A 22,600-nucleotide genomic window follows, 5' to 3' on the forward strand; every position below is an offset into this window, starting at 1 on the left:
TGAAATGAGAAGAGGGTGGTATGGCTGTTGCCTGAGGTCCATATGTGGGCTGTTAGGAAAGGTTTCCAGGGGTAAAAAAGTCTAAACTGAGACTCAAAAGAAAAATAAGAATTATCACCTGTAAGTACAACAACCTAAACTTACAACACAGTCATGGATTTTAAATGATGACCTTCTGATTTAAAAATCTTTCAATTCTCCAAAATTATTTTTGCTAAAATATGGAATTGTGGGCTAGATTTCCACTGAAATAGTTAGGCTTCATAGGGAAAAACTTTCATTATCTGGAAAATGCCTTTATTCATATCTCATTTCCTTAACAATGTCAGACAAAGTGCTCCTTTATTCATTTTCTAAATTCAGATTCAACTGCTAAGCCTTCAGGAAAAGTTCAAAGAATTACTTAGCACAAAGAGAAGACAAGTTACTGATTATGATTTTTCCATATTCTTTCATCCTTTATTCAACCAGTTTTTATTGTTTGCTTATAATACCTGGGTCCTCCACCAGGTGCTGGGGATAACAAAGTAAAAAATGATGAGCCCTTCCCCTCAAGGAGCTCACAGTCTAATTGAATAACAGATGTAGAGAGAAATAATTATGTTATCTGTGTAGATGAAAAATATTGCCAGCCATATCAATAAACAAAGGATGCTGTGGCCATCACGTCACCATCAGCCACTGCCACCCTCGTCAGTGAGTGGAGGGAACTCAGGATGTAGATAAGCAGGCAGCTGAGCCTCTGCTGCCACCCACAACTGCGCCCCCTGAAGGAACTAAGAATGTAGAAGAACAGGATACTGGCCCTTAGAGAGCCAGGTGCATGACAAAGGAATGATCTCAATGAGCCCAGACTTTGGCCCCTTCCCATACATAGAAAAGAACTAATTCCTTTAACTTGAGATATCTGGTTTTCTTTAATTAATGGTAATCTTTTGATGTTCTGACTACCTGGTCTTTGTTGCAAAAATTCCTATACATCCTGGCTTCTCCCTTGCCTGGGTGGAACAGTCTCTGAGAGCGATCTGAGGGGCTGCCTCCTGGGCTAGAGTCCTCAGAAAGTCCATAGAACAAAACGGAATTCTCAACGTTTAGGTTGTGCATTTGATTTTAGTCAACACCTGCAATGATCGACACTTCCCAAAGTCACACTATAATACAATTACAGGAAGGCTCTAACATCTTTCCATCAGCAGCAGACAGGAAACGCAAGCTTTAACAATTGACTACATCCCCTTGAGGCTGCTGCCTCTCAGGACTTTTCTCCATCTGCTGTACTGTAACTGATTGGTCCAGTGCTACTATTTCTGATCATATCTGTTTAAAGGTAGACTGCAACCTGCTCTTAACAGCATATCTTCAGCTTTCCACCTCGCTTGAAGAAAAAAAGGGAATAACAGTCTCAAAAAAAAAAATCACATGTGGATACAGTTTCTACTGAGAAATCTTTTTTTTTAATTAATGCAATATTTCACCTCTGTTTTTAATATAAAGATGAGAGGAAATATGTATAGATCACTGCATTTCAAAATCATTCAAATGTCTTCAGTAGCTATTTTCCTAACAGCTCAGCCTAGAGAAATGAGGCGTATTTCAGCCATTCAATGAATTATTTTATTCATCATATTCATAAAAATTTTCAGCAGAAGAAACTTAGAAGAAATTCTCAAAGGAGAATGCTTTATTTTTCCATTTAAAAGAATGGTAAATTCAACTTAAATGTACTTAATTCATTGACTGGAAGCTAAGTAAAGTAGGTAATCTTAGATTCCATAGATTCTTTAGTTGAGCTTCTTAAAGTTGAATATTAAGATGTACTGATTCTACACATCACAGGGAAATTAATCCTTAAATTGTAAATTTAGGTATAATTGCAACTAATTATTTTAATTGTATAATTGCCTAGCCTAAATGGGCTGCTTGCTATAGCTGTGTTGTCAGTAACTTTGTAATTAGATCTGTGTCTTGAGAAAAAATAATCCACCAACACCATGTTATTCACAAACAGAACTATTAAGCAATGAAATCAAATGAATATAAGTCCATGCAAATATGCTAAAATAACAATTCACAGATCATAATGTTTCTTCAAAATCCCTAAACTGGCTATTAAGACAATTATCTCATTCAAAACAAAAATAACTTTATGTCTTTTCAGATTATAAAATAATAAATGTTCAATTTAAATAATTTCCATGCAATTCAAAAATCTACTAAAAAATAAAATCGGTATTAATGTCTCCACCTAGAAATAAGCACTAATATTTTCCTTGATATCTTCCAGATTTTTCTACTATCTATAGAGATATCTTTACAAAAACAATCATTTTTAAACAACATGCCTCATCTTGTTTCATTTAATTATACTATTAAAATACTTTGGTGTCTATACACACATTTTATCTTCTTTAGTGTAAATTTCTTCAGTATATATTTTCCTTATTTATTTAACCAATTCACTTTTAAAGTTCACTTAGTTTTCATTTCTTTTTTGATTATTATAAGAAATACTTGAATAAACATTCTTATTATACTTTAATGTGCTTTATTTACTTCATACATTTCTGCATTGGAGTTGCTGGGTCAAACGGGATGTGTAATTTAAAAGCTTTTGTTAAATACGTCCAGATTTTTCTCCAAAAGCTAATATCAATTTATAGTCTCATTAAAATAGGTACAAAATGGCCTTTTTTCCTGACATTCTCACCAACCCTGGTTTTTATTGGTATTATTAATTTTTCCCACACTGGTTCGATTTTTTAAAGTTTAGGGAGGAATTGCAAAGAAGAGAGTTTGGGGATGATGGATGTGTTCATTTTCTTTATCATAATGTTGTTTCCCAGGAGTATACATGTCAAAGCTCACCAATTATATACTTCAAATACCTGCAGCTTATGATATGTCATTCATACAAAATACGGCTGGAAAAATAGAAAAGGACTCAAAAAAAGGCAAGGCCAAAAAAATTGTTTGGTTCTATATTTCTTGGGTTATTAGAGAAGTTAGATGTATTCTAGGTGCTTATTGGCCATTAGGTAATTGTGTTTTTTATTGCAGACTTGTGTATTATCTTTATATATTAACATTAAATCTTTGTAAATTGACACAACATTGTAAACTGACTACACTTCAAATACATATATATATATATAGAATCTTTGTATGTTTTCCAATTTTGCTTATTTTGATTCTGCTGCATTTGATCACAAGAGGTTTCAAATACTTAAGTAGCTAAATCTACCAGTCTTTTTCTTGATTGTTAGTCCAGGGTCCTGTAGCCATGTTTCTGAAGCCATAACCTGTTCCTACATTTAATGTCAGGTATGTTTTGAAGGAGGTCTACCCACTATTTCCTGCCTGCTTTAGAAGCTCAAGCCAGAACCAAGGTGGGTTACAGAGGACACAGAAGCCACTCAGCCTTCTTTCAACCTTTCTTTTTCTAGGCAGCACAAGATCTCACGGCCCCCACGAAGAGTCACACATTTCACTTTACAAACAGTGCATTTGTTATGTTGAATCATAAAATTGAAGTTATTTGACCATTTTTCTCATTGCAGCATTATTTTTTTCTTTAATTGAAGTATAGCTGATTTACAATGTTAGTTTCAGGTGTACAGCACTGATTCAGTTACACGTATATATGTATACATGTATCTATTCTTTTTCAGATTCTTTTCCATTATAGGTTATTACAAGATATTGAATGTAGTTCCCTGTGCTATACTGAAGGTCTTTGTTTATTTGCCCATTTTTGACCTACAAAAAGTGACCATTTTACATGGTTCAGTTTAGCAGGCAGACTCAGGTGCATGCAGGTGAGTTGGGGGTCTGGATCACTCAGTAACATGAACCTGCAAAAAAACCTGGGTTTCTTGGAGGCAAAGTCCCATGTGGAGAGAGTAGAGCTCTTACAACTGGGAGAAGATTTTGACCTGTGTACATACATGCTGTCAGTGTCGGCAGGGATAGAGACAGCAAGAATAGCTGCAGGTCTGGGGGACGTGCCACTTGTTTCTGTGACCAGGGCAAGCCTAACACAGGAGCTTCGGTGTACCGGCTTCTAGATCACTGATGCCCCAGCATCAGCTTCCCTTTTGTCCCATTTCCCAGCTAAAATCCGGAGAAAAGGGACGACAGGAAGTCATTTTAGTGCTGCCATCAAAGTTAGGACACTTATTCAAAACCAAGGGAATTCAAAAGCAGAGGAAAGACCAGGTTTGGGGGAGACATAGCACACAGCAGAGGATGTATCGGTCTTCACTTTGTCCCTAAGGGTGCCAGCTGGAGACACAGCACCATAGTTGGAGCTCCAGTTTAAAAATGTATCCAGAAATAGAAATTGGATACATATGAGGAAACAAGAGGCACCACTGTTCAGGAAAGCAAGGGTTATAAACCTGAAGTACTAAAGAATTCAACAGCAGGGAAGTGGAGGCAGCACAGATTGATGCAAGTTCTGGGTTTCTGTTGGGCTTGAAGAAATGCTGCAAAGAGCAGCTGGGAAGGTGAGGCCATCACCTTGGATAGGAGGGTTGCTACCCTCATTTTAGAAAGTACAGGAGCATAGGGACTGTATTCCTGAATAGGTGGCACTCAAGTTAGCACTGGCGGCAGAATGCAGAGATCAAAGAAAGATTCTGAAGGAAATTTCACGGGCTTTAAAAAAACTCAGAAATAATATTGTTGAGAGGCAGGGAGACTAAAATGTTTTAAACTTCAATAAAAGAGTGTTTTAGATGACATTCTCTAACAAATGAAGCAGTCTACGCGGGTGGTGTTTTTTTTTTTTTTTGAGGTGAAATGAGATAGTGTTACAGTTAATCTCCTCATGGGTGACTTATACCAGCTGACTTTGAAAATCACAAGAAGTGAATTTTAGATAATTGGAATGGATTTGGGGACAACCTAGCAAAGCTGAACCTAAGATCCTTTCTCTTTCTCATTCTTCTATTTTTTTTCTATCAATGTCTTTCCTGCCCCTCCCCAAATTGAACTTCAACCATTTTACTTTTTATCCCATGTATTAATCAAAGACATGTTTGCTTGCCATTATCTGATACATACTGCATAGCCAATGCAATCATGGCAACTGCCATACTCAGGTGAAGGCAAAAAACTGGTGCTTTTGACCGAACATTGTCTCTTCATGGTGTCAAAGTGTGACAGGTACGACTTCATAGAGCTTTGTGGCTCGTCGGGGAACCTCACGCAGAACCTAAGATTGGAAGCCCTGCTTCTGAGAAATCTAACTTTCAAATTAAATCTAAGACTGATCCCTCTCTACCTATAATAAACACTTGTTTCTGGAATTTGTCTTCACCACAGCCTTATAAGGTAGACATGATTATCCTCATCTTAAAGGGCAGGGACATTGAGATCCGTAGAAATCAAAATACTTTGCCATAGTTAATATGTGGTTTGTCTGAATGCAAATTACATACCTTTAGAGTCATTTATTCATTCAACAAATATCATTGAAGACCTAGGCACTGAGAATATATCACTAAATGAAGCAAATTTCTCGCCCACATGGAGAGTATATTCTGGTGGAATTCTATCTTAGCTAGAATATCACATTACATCCTAGCCGCACACTCCCACCCCCACCGCTCGGCAGTAGCTGCTGGTCAGCATCTTCTCGGGAGGCACGAGGCACTGGATGGGTTAGCAGCGTGAGCACTCGACCTTGATGGATCTGGTCAGGTTTTGTTTTGATTCTAGCTATTTCCCACGCTTGTGATTATCTTACCTTAGTTGGGATCAAAGGGCAAAACTGGTATCAGCCTGTGTAATACGGTTTTTCCTTCACAGAAACTTCATTTCCCTTCCCTCTGAAAACTAGAAGCCCAAGCCCTACTAAGATTCAGGGTACAAGAACACATTTTGGTTCAAAATTGTCATGAATCAGGGACTATTTTCAAACTATTAAAAACGGCCTGGATAAGAAATGTTTGCGTTTACCATTGCTAACCTTACCTCTAGATTAGATTGACATAGTGGAGCCAAACATCACTGAATCCTCATTCCTCCAGCTGGAAGCGGAGGAGGAAATAAAATCAATAAAGAGTAATCACTCACTGCTCATATATCCTCATATATTGCTCTCTTCTTGTATAAATGCTCAGAGGAACAGCTGCTCGGTGGAGGCCTCTGCCAGGAGGCAGAACTTTGACACGCCCTTGACAACTGCCCTAAGGATACACTAATTAACTGCACTTGGGGGTCCAAGAAAGCAAGCAGTGTTCTGCGGGAGCCATCAGCGTCCTGCCCACCTCCAGCGTTGTCCACCCAGGGAAACAGGGTCCAGATCAAAAAAAGCCTCTAGCACGAGGAGCTAGCAGGTGCGGTCTTTTTTTCTTTTCTCTCTTGAGGTTTGGAGTATAATTTGTTGAAACACACTTGGATAAACAAAATAGGCTGTCTGTAAATTCAGCTAGCCCAGAAGACATTCTACACTAGCTCACAAATGTGAACACTCCTCCTACTTAACTCACAAGTGTATTGTAAAAATTTAATGAAATAATTTTATTCGAAATGTCTGACACAAAATATGTTATGTAATATAAATTCTCATTAAATCTTTAAGAAAACAGCAGTGTACGATCGGGCCACCCAAGATGGCTGTTCTCCTGCTCTCTGCACATCCCCTGCTCAGCCAGTGCCTGCTTCACCCACACCTACTCACGTGACTGACCTTCCCCCTTACGCACAGACCTAATCAGTAATGCCTACAGACCTGCCTGCCCCAGCTAGTGATTGTTCCAATCTTTAAATCAGAACATTTCTACCATGACAGCTTATCAAAGGGGTGGGGAGGGGCGTGCTCCTTTTCTGGTTTCCCTGGTGACTGATGAGCCAACCTGACATCAATTCCCCCCATAAATGGTAACACCCCCCTCCAAGGAAGACTGCTCCCACATCCTGCCTACCCTCTGCTGCACATGGGGGTGCCATTCCAGCACCCTTGCTTCGGATGTGTAAGATCCCCCGTCCATTAAACCACTGACGTCTCTGTCACTGACTCTGGGCTCTTTCTTCAGTCTTGAGGCTGGGCAAGGACAGGGCTTGCTGGCCCGTGGGGTGCAGCCCCATACCAGTTACAGTTATTTAATCTATTAGATAAAAATGTTGAGCATAACATCCAGCATGGCACAGGTACAATTTCTAGGTTAACATATATGGACAATGCTGGACCAGCACTCGAATGTCACCAGTCAAGAGACAGAAGGGGACAAGCAATACAAAGATCTTTAATCCACACTCTGAATATCCAATGTTTCAATTATAAGGACTGACTAACCTTGGAAAAAAACAAAATGACTGAGTGGGAGGAATTGCCTTTTACACAGCTACAAAATACCACCTTTTGATTAAATAACCACAGCCTCATTTCTTATATATTAATATTAACCACAATACTTTAACTCTGGTGCAACTATTTCTCAAAGAATAAATACATGAATAAGAATAAAATTACAGTGATTATATTCAGAATATAATCACAGTAGTAATTATGTTCAATTTATTTGGGAATTTGGAAAGCAATTTTGAAAGGAAATATTTTTAAACATCTCACATTCACTTCTGAAAATGAATCAAATGTTTTAAAGACATTTAACTGAGCAAGAGGGATCAAAAGAGCTTCAACACAGTGGTGTTCTTGAGCAACGATTTTTAACCACCCAAGGGTTTTTTTCCTTAGTATTTCATTTAATCCGTCCATGGTCTAAAGAGCGACTTTGCTCTTCACCTGGTTTATTGTCGCCTCAATGAAATACTCTCCTCTCATTTCTACAACACACCTTTTGAATTTAACTAAAGAAGTTACCAGTCAGTGATTTAAATATGATAAAATCTGCTTTGCTTGAAAGCATTCTGGGAGTTCAGTAAAAAGCAAAGGACACTCCAAATTATAGTTACCAGTCAATGAGCTAACCTTAAAATAGTTTTTAGATGAAGATTAAAAATGTTATAAAACAGTACACATGTTTGGATAAGTTATGAGATCACGAGTCTTCTCATGAGTCCGAAAAATCCCTCTTTTCATGTTTAACACACTGTATGCTTAAGCAGCTGCTGGTTGATTGTAAAGGAGGATTATATACACTTAGGTTAATTCCCAGGTTTCTTGAGAAAGCTTATTCACACAGAGCACCAACCTCCATTGTAGATCAAGGACGGTTACAGATGTTCATTCAATAATTTCAGTATTAATAGACTTCAAAAATCACATTGTCAGTTGTTTGCTACTGGAGATGAAGCCGCAATGCAGGTTTATACCTGTGCTATTCTGTGTTTGTGCACATGTGTCTATAGAACAGATTTCAGAAGTGAGCTTTCTGGGGCAAAGAGTATAATGTACCTATAATTTTGGTAGTGATTGCTAGATGATCTTCCACAGATGCTGCAGCATTGTGCTACACTGGCCACCATCAGCGGTGTATGACTTAACAGGTACATAGTGTTGTCAAAGCTGTAGATTTCTGCCAGTCTGGTAGGTGAGAAACGGTATATTACATAATTCATTTTTATTTCTCATGTTATGAGTGTGGTTGAACACTTTTTCATATGCTTATGGCATTCCTATTATTTTCTGTTATCTATCTGCTCCTGCCTTTTAATTTTTCTGTGGGTCTTTAGAATTTTAAGGACTCTTTACATATTAGGGAAGGTGCACAGATGTGTTACATATGATTATATTGTCCTTTTCAAACTTTACACAATCCTAGCTAGTAGCCAAATTACTCCCATTTTTAGAGAAAAGGACACTGAGCTATAAGAATATTACGTAAATTGTATAAGAACACACAAACCCAACCATAAATCTGACTTTGAAGATGATGCAATATTCATTATACCACACTGCTCACTTGCCACAAAAATAAAAAGTAAGAAAAGCAGTAATATCTAACATTTTACATTAACTATATTTTTATCCTCGCAACACCTCTATGAAGTTGATATTATATTATCTCACATTCATCACGTTCAAAAGCTCTTTGGAGAGGAGCACTCTTTAGGGAGGAGTTCCTGAAGGGTCAGCTCTTTATCAACCCCTCTTAGTAAGATCTAGCTCCAGTATAAGCCAGACCGACAGGACGGAAAATACCCGTCCTGCTTTATGGTTCTCCCTCCTGGGCAATTGTTCTTACCGAAATTTGATCTTAAGTGATGCTCTCAGTCTATAGTGGAAAAGCTCTGGACATTTCTAGAAAACTATGTTTTCTGTTAGGGTGATATTAAGAACGCTATTCAACATGATCCCTAGTGTCTTCTTCAAAAGAAAACTCAAAGTGATTTCTGGTCTCAGTGTCAAGAATAGTTTTATTCCTAATGAGACTGAATTTTGCTTACCTTGTGGACTCTGACTCTTCTGAATGATCACATTTCCCTCTTTGAATTGGTTGTAAGGAAGCTCAGGTTAGAGTTTGTGCCACATACATGCACATCATATGCTCACTTTACTCCCAACTCTCTTACAACCTTGCTCTTCTTATCCCTATATTTCCTTAAATTAATTTATCTTATTGAATTGTGTAGATTGTATTGTCATCTAAATACATCTTAAAATACATTTTTTCTTCAATTTTCATTCTTGTAAACGTTGCAAAAACACCAGGATTTGAACTCCACTGACTCTAATTTATGACTCAAATTAAATGAGTAAGTAAAGAAAGATTACTCCATCTGCACCAGAATTTCACTAAATTCTTCTCACTACGTGCTGACCTATAAAATTTGACCAGAAACTTGTGATAATTTGTGTAGGACAAGAGTCAAGGCACATCAGAATTCTTTTCAGACTGGCAATTGGCTTGCTAACTACCTACTACTTGGTTAAATCAAGCTTAAGTTATTAAAGTTAAGTTATCTGCTGATAACTGCTTTGAAGCCAACAAACATGGAGCCTTGAAATTCAAGTAGGTATGGGTGCTCAAAATGTAATCTTCCTAGATATACGCCCCAGTATGCTACAATACAGTCACTCAAAGAGCAAACTAACATTACCTGGAATATCATTTCAAAACACCACTGGCTACAGAAGAGAAAACTACCATTACATCCAATGTGCCTTAGAGTACTTACTTAGTAAACTGTGTCCATTAACCTTCAGTGAATTGCAAATTCCAGACTATTGTACAGTGGAGAGAATGACCCTCTGTTCTCAAACTTCTCTCTGTGTCACTCCACCCACAGAAGACTATCAGCATACTCTACCCGGGAAAAGGCGGACTTCACAAAATAAAACCTCCACTCATTGTGATAAAAAATCAAAACGAAGAAAACCCAAATATGTTTATATCTCTCCTAGGAATAAAAGTAAAAGGACTTTGGGTCTTGCTTTGTTCATCTACTTGGTCATTGTTTTGTTTGTTTTCATTTTCAATGACTTCATGAACAACTCAGGATTTATTCTTATTAAGCCTTGGCTCATCTTAGACAAGCCGAGTCCAGTTATCTCAGGAAAAATCATGCTTTAGACTTTTGCAATATTTCTAACCTCAGAAAATTACCCGTGTTCCTAGAGTCTAAAATGACTATACCCAGAGGAGCTAATTTTCATCTGTGCTTTGAACTTACACAGAAACGGCAGCTGCCTTTATCTATCTGGCTCATAGGTTAATTTACCACAGGGTGTTCTGTTTGGTCCTCCTTGGTGTTTAGCTGCTAAAAACTGCTTGGAAATATTGTGACTACCTGCGTCTTGCCCTTATTATGTTGTCCAATTTGCTTCGTATCATCCTACCTCTCCCTTCTCTCTCTCTCTTTTTCTCTCTCTGACATTAGGTTTTGCTGTTGTCAAGAATGAATTGTTCCTTAGGGAAACCAGGAAAAACCCGGATCATATGTCACCTAGAGCATAAGTGCGCCAGGTCATTTTAGTTTTCCCTTGGTTTAAAAATCACTGTTTTCTCTTTTTCCATATCTTCTTCCACCTTCCAAGGGAGGTGGGGAGAACTGACACATAGTTGACATCATAAAGTCATCTACTACTCACATTTTCAACTACAGCATAGCTGCTAACAAGAAATTAAACTATCCCCAATCAGTAAGAATTTATATTAAAAAATAAAATGTATATTTGTCCCCTAATGGTAATAAGTAAATTAATAGACCTAAGAGTTAAATCTTCAATTCTAAAGAAGAACACAGTCCTTAATTGCTGGGTTAGGGTTAAAATCTTAGTTCTTTCTTGTTTTCATCTAATTTCTGGATCCTTTGGAAACTATTACTTTGTTGCTGGCAGCTGAAAAGTCTCTCTGGGACTATTCCTCAGGTGTGGTTTCTTATAAAGGGCACAGAGGAAAAAAATTCTAATTATGACAAGCAGAAGAAAAGACAGCCTGCTTTAAACAAACGAACAAACAAACAAACAAACAAACAAATAAGTAAAATTTCAAAATGGTAGACTAGATGCCTTAATGATCACATACCTTTTGGGTTTTCATACCCTTCCCAATGCCTATCTGACTCCATCAACCACTGTTTCCTTCTAATGCTCCAAATTCAGAGACATAATTAAATAAAAGAGGAAATAGTTAAAGGCTCAGACTTACAGGTAAAGAAAATAATTTGAATAAAACTCTATGAAAAACATTTAAGCAGAGCAAAGATGCAAAGAGATATAGCGATGGTATGCAGTTATTAAGAAGAATGAGTTATATCTATGTAGCCTGACCTATAAAAATAGCTATGATCTATTAATTAAAAAGCAGATACTGTAGAATAAGGTATACAGTATGACCACATTTTTTGTAAACTGAATCTAAACAAACAAAACTAAACATGATAGATATTTATAAGTTTTCATAAGCATAGAGGAAAATATAGAAGTATATATAATCAATGGTTAAATTGGTTACCTCAGGAAAGTGTGATTAGAAAGAAGAAAGTAGAGATTCAAGTTTTCTTTTCCATATGTCTATATTGCTTTGACTATCAAAAAATGAATATTTACCATCTTATAATTAAACAAAACAAAAAAATGTAAAAAGATAAAAACAACTATATACCAGGAAAGATAAATGTATCATCTGTGGGAAAGAATTTTCTGTTCAATTCAGTCAGTATTTGCTGAGTACCAGGAACTGGTCACATTGAGTAGATATAGTACATTTGGCCACAAGCAGTAGAAAACCCAGCTCAAACTGGCTTAAATGAAGACATTTATTGGCACACATAACCAGAAGTCCAGCAGGGATGTGGGTTTCAGGAGTGACGTGATCTACGGACTCCAGCTCCATTTCACTGAGATTCTCTTGCCTTTCCCTTCCTCTGTGCATTGACTTTGTCCTCAGCTGATAGAAAGAATCAGATTTCTACATGTCACATGTCCAGAAGAAAAGAGGATATGTCTGTTGTCTAATAAAGGGATAAGAAGTCTGTATCCTGCAATTTCTCCTTTAAAGCAAATATTTACTTTGTAATTAAATTGGTGAGATGTGGGAGAGAATTAGGGACAACAATCTTTGGTTCCACTGCAGCAACTGCTGAAAGGATGGACAATTAACTCCCATGTGGGATACAAGTTCATCCCCATTATTATTCATTCTCACTACCATTAATGGAACACACTTTGTAGGCCAGGTACCTTACAAGCATTATTTTACTTCCAAATTTCTCAAGAACAGTGAAGCATTGGTTTTCTTTTCTCTCCTTCTCAGAGCAGAAAACAAAGCCTCAGAAGTTAAACAACTGGTCAAGATGTGAACCCAGATCTGCTTCAGGTCAAAGCTCGTGTTCCTTCTTCTACACAAATCTGCCGCCCCACAGGACATTTACTTACATCAATAACCCTCATTATTAACATTTTCCAGTGGCTGTATTTCCACATGCAGTAATTGAGTCAATATTTATTGGAGAACAACATATTCCAGTGACTATATAAAAGGATTGATATTTTTAAAATGTTTGACATCAAGGTACACCTAGTCCATGATAAGCCTTATGGGCAAGAATAAACAAGTGATAACAGCTGTTGCTGTGAGAGAAATGCAGGTAGAAAGGGAGCCTTTGCAAATCTCGGAGAGAGGGCACAAACTGGGGGCTTCCTTTATAGGACAGAAGGATGAAGTGTAGGACTCGGGAGCAGGAAAGGCGGTAACATTGGTTTCAATACAGACAAATCTGTGTATGTAGAAACAGGAAGTTGAGGGAGGTCTCGCCTTTTATCCACAGTTTTTTGTAGGAAGTAAATGGCAAGGTTATCTGCTAAAGCTGAATGGGGAGTTGAGCATAAGAAAGAAGGGTGAAGTTAGGAATAGTGATTTTTGGAACCTATAAAAGACATGACCAGGGCAATGTGAAAAGTTTGCTGAGGACTGTTGAAGTCAAAATAAAGTTGGAGAACATGAACTTAAAATGTCACCAGTCTTTATCGTTGTGTGATATTCTCCAGCAGCATTCAGCAGCTCAGCTGAGAAACCAAATGTAATAGAAATTTGTTGACTTCTGACCACCCAATATTCATAGACCATGATTTTAATCATTGTATCCCAACTTCTCTCTAGAGAACCACCCACTCCTTCCTCGCTTTTAGCCCATACACTTCCGGGCTGTCCAGAGCATAGCATGTTCCCTGGGCCCAAGCCAGACTATTCAGTTTTCTGTCACTTACAATGGAAAGAGTCCTCAATGAATTTTTTTTTAAATGGAACTGGAAGTAACATAGTGCAAGTAATAGAAAAAAAAAAGATGGAAGAGGCAAAGTTCCAGTAGAAAGAAGACTTTTCATCTTGGGCAGGAAAGATGATATTCCCTGACGAAAAGTACTAAAATATTTAACCTTGTATCTTGGGACTCAGACCATGTGCCTCTTGAATCTTCCCAATGAAAGACTTGATAAGAAAATAGTTAAGAGTTCAAAGATTGTTATTTATTGTAGCTTTCTGTAAGGTCCTACAATGAAAAGATTTGATTAGGCTGAAATTGGCCTGTCTGAAAGCAGAAAGGAAAAAAAAATTATGAATATGCCGACGGAAGCCATTTCTGCCTGTGACCTGCAATCTGAGTTGGCTAAAAATCCAATGAAACGAAACTAGGGGTGGGAAAAGATGGAATGCTTGGCTGTCAGTTAAGGCTCATGCAGGAAGGAGTCATTCCAAGAGACAAAATTGGGATATGTTCCCACTCAGCTATCTGCTGTCACCCACTCTAGCAGTGACTGACAAAGGGAACAACTAAGCTAATTGCAAAGAAGCTGGGATGGAGCCTAGCAGCGAGAGAAAAATGACTAGTGACTCGTACCACAGCTATTGTTTAATGCTATCACTAGGCAGAGACCAACATGAAGGCCATTTAGTTGAGAGTCAAGTGCATAAGCCAACATCTGAGACTAAGGCAAGGCCAGCTGCTGAGAGACTGAAATTCCCAAGCCCAGTTTCATATTTCAAAAACTATGCCTTGACACGATGTCTGACTCTGGGTTGCCAGCCCATGGACTCCAGGGAGTGAGAGGGAGTCTCACTAAGATGTAAAGGAAGTTGCTTTGCTTGAACTCTAAATCAACTCCTAGGACGCTGAACCTTTCCTAACCCAAAGCAGAATGCTCCAAGATGGTAGTGATAGACAGCTCATTCTCCCCAACACCCATCTAATAGATAGTCATGGAAAGTAATGGACGAGAGACTGTTTTCTGATCTCTCCTGGAAAACAGACTAGGGACCAAACTGTGTATTAAATACTCGGATTCAGTAGGTCTTGGCAGAGCTCTGTACTTTTAATAAGCTAAATGGGCTTAACCCATGTACACACAAATATTTGGGATATAGTATTTTAGGGGCAAAAGAATCTGAGCTAAAGGCAACTTAGGGCACTGACCTTCACTGAGGGTTTGTGCTATCTGTTCAATTGGTCTCTTCTGCCCATCTCCAGTTCCTGAGGCCCAGGAAGCCCCAGCAGGACAACTGCAGATTAAGGTTTAGGTGATCTGCAGCAATCTGGGGGAAATCTCGGACCAGGTGAAGTATTTTCCGAAGGAAGCCTACAGCCATGATTCTAGGGGCATAATGTGAATTATCACCAAGGAGACACAACAGGAACTTACAGCCAAGCATCAGATCCTAAAAGTACAGTGAATTCAGAAATGGAAGAATTGAGAAATGTGATCAGAAGGTAGGAAAATCTTACTCATGAGCTATCACACATGTGAGGGTCACAGACAGATGAGGCTCTGCTTTCATGGGGAATGGCTGTGTCATGTGGTTGACCTCCAGCACCAGGGATTCCACGTGATCTTCCACCCAGACATTCATGGGTCATGACTGTCCCCCAGTGTCCACCCATCAGTGGGAATCAGTGGTGTTTACACAGACTTGCACAAAGTTGGGGCAGCCCAGCAGCTGGGCCTATGCAGCAGGATCCAGAAAACAGGGTATTTTCTAGCTACCACTCTGTGGGTTTGTGCCCACTCCATCTCAGTCCCATGAGCACCCAGAGTCCACTGGTTTATAAAAATAAACAAAACAGGGAAAAAGAAAGAAGAGAATAACGAGCTAGAGGAGGAGAGAAAAGAAAAACCAGCAGCTGCACTTACTAGAGCAGGATGCATACTTCCCATCACTGAGTAAAGGGTACCCCGAATAAGCAGAGGGGAATGTCTACAGAAGTAGCTGGTTTCTCTGAGGTACAACTGTAAACATACCCACTGGCTGCACTTTCATGCTTCCTCCACTCACAGAGCCCATCTCCAGTCCTCAGCCAATGAGATTACACAGCTGGCTTGCCCACTGACTTTCCATGCATAGACAACTGACTTTGTGGCCTAGACTAATAAGTCATGTAAGTGTCCAGAAAGCCTTCCTGACACACTCAGGTTTTCCTCGCTCTCGAATAAGATGTACACCCACAACCAGAACTCCTATACACGGCAACACATTGTCTGATGCCCCCAGAGAGGTGACAGATGATGGAGGCATTAGCTGCCAGGTCAGATGACCTGACATGGCCTGAAATACTTCCAGAAATCCTGCACAGTGCTTCAGGAGTCTGGCTGGTCATGAGTGTGGGATCGCTCATCTGTTTGTCTCTCTTCTCAGCCGTGATATCCAGACTGTCGCTCTTTCTGACTCACCCAGGAATTTCACAGTCTAGGATACAGAGTTCATCAACAGCATAAGGAAACTGAGGTGCTGGACTGTGTCAAAGACAAGCTGGCCTGCATGTGGGGTAGTTCTCCTGGGCCACCACCAGTGAGGGGAGCTCAAGGTCTCACGTAGTTTCTCCTCTTTGGGATACTCTGGCCAGAAACAAAGAGGTTGCTGCTGGTTCTACTGTGGCAGAAAACGCTATGTTTTCACCAAAAGTCATTTCTTCTTCAGCAGGGGTGCACAACTAGGCCCCATTTCTTAGTCTCTACTGCAGGAAGGTGTACCTATGTGGGTGAACTCTATCCAATGGAATATGGAAGAGAAGTGATGAATGGCACCTCCAGGCTTGGCCCATAAAAATCAGACATGGTGACCACTAGAAAGGCAGGCAGGATTTGACCATGGGGAGGAGGTCAGGCTGGTGAAGTTCCTACTCAGACCTTTAACCCAAATACAGATACCTTCTTCCTCAGGAATGTTAGCTTGGCCAAGAGATCATGGAATGCCTAGGGGCCTGTGGCTCTTGTCACGGGCTCCTGATGTCTCAGAAGCAGGGTTTCATGGGCATTTGCCCTCTTCGGCAGCCTGGGTGCTCATCTGGGTGCTTCCTCTTCCCAGGAAAAACCCCAACACCAAGAGTTACTGTTTGTTTACTGTTTGAATTATTTAGATCTCAAAAGTCTTCCATTAGCCCTGGCCTCCAGGAGCTGTGTGTCTGCCTGGCCTGCCTGGATTTCTGCCCTATATTAGGAGGTTCTCTGAGGATATAAGGGCCAATAATGCTTCATAAGGATCTTTGGGTTTCTGTGCTTCTTGTTTGCAGATGAGAAACACATGCCTTCAAACCATAATAAGGATATTCACCTTGTGGGGTGGCATCTACACAAATGATCAGTACTGAGAAATGAACCTAGTATACACCAAAAGGAAGATGTGATGAAAAATGTAGACAGATCACCACAGCTTAGGGCCAGAAGATCATAGAAGAGTTGAGGACAAGCCAATGGTAAGACCAGAGCCAACAGGGTGAATCATGAAGTCCAAAATTGGTTGAGAAGGACAATCAGATTCTAAAGGAAAATCCTTCATAAGCGAAAGGAAGACAAGGTGAAGGAAACAAGAAAGCATAGGTAAGAGGTTGAATAGATGCTGTTACAACGTGAAAAAAAAGCCTAAGTTTTGGTGTTCATGCAGATGTGGGACTAAATTCTCCTCTCTCTACTTCCTAAGTCCTGTGGCCTCTTGGAATTCGTTTAACTACTGAGAACCTTGAAGGATTTGAATATCTACATCCTGGAAGTATTATAAGATTAGAGATTATATGTTTATACAGTTATAGTACTTGCGTCGTTTAGCAGGATAAAGGGTGGATACCAGTGATACACTACTTGGTTGTGGACTTTCTATAGGCTTTAAACAGCAACAAGTTTTAGCCAGGAGCCAATGACTGGAATCATTATAACACTTACTTTGCTTCAGCCAACAAAGAATTTTTATTTAGTACTTAAATCTTTCAGTATCCATTCATTGATCAGAGTAAGTAAACTCCTTTTATATACGAAAGGCTGAGCCAGCTGCCAAAAACACAGTATTACCCATGCATGTGCCATAATGTTACCTGTTTTTATGTGGCTATGCATGTTTGTTTCAAACTGCTAGTGCTTTAAGATATGTTACTAAATATAAGTTTTCCTCACTTCTACACAACACTGCTCTGATTTGGCTGCCTTTTTTGTTCCCCTGAATTTTCATTTTTATTGAACCCACCCTTTGTTCTGGCACCATGTTAATATACCTTTTGGTCTATTTATACATGTCACATCTTGGACTGACTTTTTATTCCGACTTTCTTTCTGGCAAAGACAACGAGAACAGTGAGCATACTTAATAAATGTTACATAATAATAACTATTAAATGTTCCTTTAAAATCTCAAGCAGCTTTTTATCTTTAGCTTCTACTTTGAGATAATTACATACTTCCCCAAAGCTATTTATAGCTCCCATCAGGAAGAACAGCTGAAAAAAAAAAAAAAGTGTTCCTAGTCCTGCCAAAACTATGGTGAAAGTGATTTAAACTCTGAATTTCTGTTGCAAGTGTTCAAATGGCATTCAACATACGGATGTCTAATTCTAGCAACAGAAAACTTTTCCCAACCAAAATCTCCCTGATGGAGGTGGTTATTGAATACATCTTGTCATTATCACCATCATCATTCGTTTACCAACAAACTGAGATTACCCAAAACAGTTACAAAACACACCTTTTACTTCTGTTATCAGTCCATCTGTATCTGCTCGTCAATGCACCATGAGTCATGTCCTCCTCCACCCTTTAAAGCCTGAACCCCAGCACATTTAGTTAAGATCATAGACGTAGTCACAGATCAGCTTCACAAATATGAGGAAGAGAGGACCTCTTCCATGTCGTGACTTGCACATCATAGGGTCAGAAAATTAGATACATATGTGCATGACTCTCAGGGTTGCCAGGTTTAGCAGATAAAAATTTAGCAGCCCTATCCACTCCACACACTCGTCTCCCAAACTTCCCTAAATGCAGTAGCAGAAACCCTCTGATTACTTTCTCCCCTAAGTCAAGGACGCAGGTTTATATAGTGGGCAGGTCACTGGGCTGGAGACCGAAGCCCTGCGTGCTGATCTTAGCCCTTGCTACTCAGAACCTGCTTGGTTTGAGCAGTTCAGGATAATTTTAGACACCAAGATTCTACTATCAAAAGGTCCATTACCAGATTTTTGAGAACCAGCCCTCTCCGAGCCACCAGGCTGGGTGCTGGAGAAAAAGTAAACAAGCACAGTGCCCGGTCCTCGGGGAGCTTAGTGCCTAGTGGGAAAGAAACGTGAGAACTCCAGGGGGAAAGGTAGGGCTAGAAATCAAGACATCAAGACTGAGCTGATGTCTGGGTGTTTCTTGGTGTTGTATTTTTTTTTTTTTTTGGTTGTCATCGTGTCTCTGTCAGATTACATTTCTCTATTTCCCATCAGTGTCATCTTGTTATGCTGTAAATTTGTTTTCATGAGAAGCCTTTTGCCCTGGAGAGAGAGCTAATAGAACCTGTTGCTTGGCAATGGTAGCCTTCACACAGATGAACATAAAATATTGTGAGTTAATCATAGCATTTGAGACTATAAATACCTTTGGGGAAGTCATCCAAGAAAACTCCATCTTTCTTCCCGTCAGAGAGAAACGTCTTCTGTGCATTTGCAGCTACTTTGTTCATCAGACGAATCCTAGAAGAGGAGGTGAGAGCAGAAAGACATTCCCTGGGTACTGACAGTTTTCCCGAGGAGTCCCTGGCATCCCTGAAGAAAAAGCTCTTCCAGCCTAAGTCCAGAAAAGCCGAAGTGACAGCAACAGCAATACTCACCAGACAAGCTGTGGGTATGGAGACCCAGCTCAGATGCCCTCGGAGGTTTATGTCCAGGCTGCAGACAAAGACCGCCTGCCTCCACACTGGGGAGCAGCTGCTCCTGGCCTCCTCACACTGACCTGCCTGTGTCCCTTTGTCCACAAGCTCAGTTGGTTTTTTTAGTGGTAAAGTTTGGGTGATGAACTTAAAATAGAAAGAAAACCTGTTATTTCCTTAAAAATGTAAACATTCTATTATTCTTCTTTCAACTAATGAAAATGCACCTATTCAACTCTGCTTACTTGATTACTGGTTTTTCCAAATCTCACAACCTCACTTCACAGCCTTTTGCTCTCTGACAGTAAAGTACCACCGACTGGAAGTGAAATGGTGAAGAGCTCTCAAGCTGAGAGCTGTCGAGCTGAGTTTGAATCCCAGATCTACCTCCTAACTGCTGCGAGAAGTTGGGAACGTCTTTTAATTGTTCTAAAACTGTTTCTTCATCTGCTTATTAGGGAATACAGCTGATCCTTGAACGGCGCGGGGCTTGGGGCGTCCAGCCTGCAGGAGGTGGCAAATCTATGTAGAATCTACAGCCAGCTCTCCGCCTCTCTGGGTGGCGGTCCTGCTGGCTGCAGGGTTCTGCCCCGGGCTTCAACCAACCACAGGTCCTGTAGCTTTGCAGTATTTACTATTCAAAAATTTCACATTTCAGTGGACCTGTTCAAAACCTTGTTGTTCAAGGGTCAGCTGTAATGCATTAGAAAACTTCTTAACCGAGGTACTGTCACAGAACACAGGTCAATAAGATAAATTACACAACTAAATTTTTTCATCATTTGCAAGAATATATAACAAACTATAGTTACAGAGTTTTGGGGGGGGTTATTTTTGTACAAATGATTTGATCAACTAAACAATTCAAATTACTATAGTAATCATGAATTAATCAGTATCTTAAAACACTGCCATTTCAGGTCAGCTAAAGGAGTCCCGGTTGGTGACACAGCAGGAGTGACAAACTGGCAGGAAGCCCTCAGGACTCCTGATTTCACCACCACCACTGCCCTGGTCTTGGCTACTATAAACCCCAGCACTTCAGACAAATTGGGTACATAACTGAACCCCAACTGTGCACCAGGGTGAAACTTTTTCCAAAAGGTGTTGTGGGATCTATGCAGTCTAAGGGAAGCAGGTATGGAAGTGTTCCCCCAAATTTCTGCCAGTCAGCAAGGTCCTGAAGGTTCTGTGACATCTCTGATGGTGTACCCAAGGCCCCCAGGGCCCAGTCAGCTTGAGAGTCTCAATTCTGATTTAGCCAAATGTAGTTAATGATGTAAAATCAACAACAAACCAGCCGAGGTTTTGTTCTGATGCCCACAACTTTGCGTATGGGTTCTTCTGCTATGAGTATTTATCTCATGCATAGAGAGAGAGTAAACATCTAGTATGATGTTTAGTAAGCTTGTCTCACTAGAAACTCAGCTCTGTTATCAGGGAATAAGATGGGCAAGGTGGTTTAGAGAAATAAAACTTTGGCATTAGGCCTGGAATTGAATCCAAGCTATTGCCTGAAACGGTTACTTAATCTCTTGGGAACATAGTTTCCTCAACTGGAAAAAAGAGGAAAATACTGTAGATTAAAACAAAGTATATTTTGACTACAATAAGTAGCCCCAAAATGGCACCCATCATTATTACTATTAGCGTATTTTTATGCTGAGTTAGTACTGTTTAAATTATACAAGCTTTAAAATTTCTAAGAAAGGCATCATCCTTGGCAAGTGTCACAAAGAATTAAAGCTTACACAGAAAGGAAGTTAATTTACATAATCATCTGATCAATTGATTACTCCCTTTGGAGAAGTTTCAGAATAGTGAAATCCAGAGATAAATATTGTGCCGTGATTATGTCAATTTGAATATAATGCAGTCAGAAAATGTCTCCCAGCCTCTTCAACAAACTTGTCTTGGTTATTACATTAATCTCCACATTGAGACTGATGTGACTGAGCTTTTTCTACCACCACCATGGCATCATAGAAAGGTGTTGTTATATTTTTAGGTGTTGCTGTGAAGGTATTTTGTAGCTGTGATTAACGTCTGTAATCGGTCCACATTAACTAGGGGAGATTATCCTAGATAATCCGGGTGGGTCTGATTCAACCACTTGAAAGGCCAAAAGCAGAACTGAGGGACTTCTGAGGAAGAAGAAATTCCACCTGCGGACTGCAGCTTTAGTTTGTGCCTGTGATTTCCAGCCTGTCCTACATGACAACCTGTCCTTTGGATTTCAGATTTGCCTTCCCAGCACCACAATCATGTAAGCCAGTTCTTGCAATAATTCTCTTAATAAACATCTGCTACTAGTTCTGCTTCCCTGGGTTAAATGCTGGCTGATACAGCCATGAATTTTTTTTCTTTTCCATTAAATTAATTGATTGCACCTTGATGTTAGACATGTCTCCTAAAGGTTCTCTTTATTATGAATGGGTTGAGTGGGGCTAATTATTTTCATGGTAGGAATGAAAATGCTTTTATTTCGACATGTTCCTCTATTTTGCTGGATCTTTCTTACCTTTCCATTTCAGGAGGAACTATCAGATGTAGATCGAATGACAACCTTCTTTTGTAAACCAACCTTCCTTTGGAACTTAAAAATAAGAAATATATTTAGCTATTGCATATGAGTGAAAAAAAAGACAAAATAAAACCCTCAGGTCTAAATGACAAAACTTAAAACTCATATACAAATAAATGATATTTCCTCAAGATTTAAAAGTAGGTTTTAGAAAGGCCTTAGATTTTAGAAAAGGAAGTGCAGGATGAAACTGTTTCATCAAAATAGAAGCAAACATTGTCATTGCTTTGCTAGTGACAATCCAGTTTCAAATGACTTAGCAGGAAAAGTTTTATAACTCTTCTAAGGCAGAATTTCTTAAAACTGTCTCTTAATACCAATGATCTTTTGCCAAGTTTCATTTCACCCTTAATTACTCTGAGAACTTCTAAAACTAGAATATAGTTATACACACACAGGCTTTGAGAGCTAATTTGAAAGTAAAAATTCAAAGGAGGCAAGATTTGAAACTAAACTCAGATTTTAATTTAACAGAAAGTATTATTGATGACAAATTTTTCTA

The 22,600-nt window shown here is 39.3% G+C and overlaps 1 protein-coding gene across 2 annotated transcripts in view; it reads right to left on the bottom strand.

Moving 5' to 3' along the window:
• Positions 1–22,600, bottom strand: part of GPR63 (G protein-coupled receptor 63) — a 111,735-nt gene that overhangs the window by 45,085 nt on the left and 44,050 nt on the right. For both annotated transcript variants that reach the window (XM_072965639.1, XM_072965640.1), the window contains exons 3-5: positions 22,036–22,110; positions 19,476–19,661; positions 19,244–19,338 (exon numbers count right to left, since the gene is read on the bottom strand). The gene's annotated coding sequence lies outside the window, so the exon portion shown is untranslated. The remainder of the gene's footprint in view (positions 1–19,243; positions 19,339–19,475; positions 19,662–22,035; positions 22,111–22,600) is intronic.

This window comes from Vicugna pacos, chromosome 8, assembly GCF_048564905.1.
Source record: "Vicugna pacos chromosome 8, VicPac4, whole genome shotgun sequence".
Lineage (NCBI taxonomy): Eukaryota > Metazoa > Chordata > Mammalia > Artiodactyla > Camelidae > Vicugna > Vicugna pacos.